Source organism: Belonocnema kinseyi, chromosome 8 (assembly GCF_010883055.1).
Source record: "Belonocnema kinseyi isolate 2016_QV_RU_SX_M_011 chromosome 8, B_treatae_v1, whole genome shotgun sequence".
NCBI classification, from domain to species: Eukaryota; Metazoa; Arthropoda; class Insecta; order Hymenoptera; family Cynipidae; genus Belonocnema; species Belonocnema kinseyi.
This window is the reverse complement of record NC_046664.1, coordinates 100788943-100789577: the sequence shown is the minus strand read 5'-3', so window position 1 is coordinate 100789577 and position 635 is coordinate 100788943.

Sequence of the window (635 nt, the reverse complement as noted above, 5' to 3'; positions counted from 1 at the left end):
TGATTGAACACCAGTTTGGAAATGAGATCAAGAGATAGCATTTTTCAAAAATAGAATAATTTCTAAAAAAAATTGGAGTAACATTTCTGTCCTAAAATATCTTGTCTAGATTTATTTCTGATGCAATTCTATCACCAACGAGTCTGTAATTCATTTTATTGTTTAACTAAACCAAATTTTAGAATGAGTTCCAGAGAAAACATTTTCTAAAATACAAAAAAATCCCTAAATATTTTATTAATTAAAATTCAGGAGGGTAAGATTTCTTCAAGATATTTTTTTGAAAAAGCTATACCATCAAAATCAATTAGAATTAATTTTCGAAGCTGATTGAACACCAGTTTGGAAATCAGATCAAGAGATAGCATTTTTCAAAAATAGAATAATTTCTAAAAAAATTGGAGTAACATTTCTGTCCTAAAATATCTTGTCTAGACTTATTTCTGATGCAATTCTATCACCAACGAGTCTCTAATTTATTTTATTGTTTAACTAAACCAAATTTTAGGAAGAGGTTCAGAGAAAACATTTTATAAAATATAAAAAAATCGCTAAATATTTTATTAATTAAAATTCAGGCAAGTAAGATTTCTTCAAGATATTTTTTTGAAAAAGCTATACCATCAAAATCAATT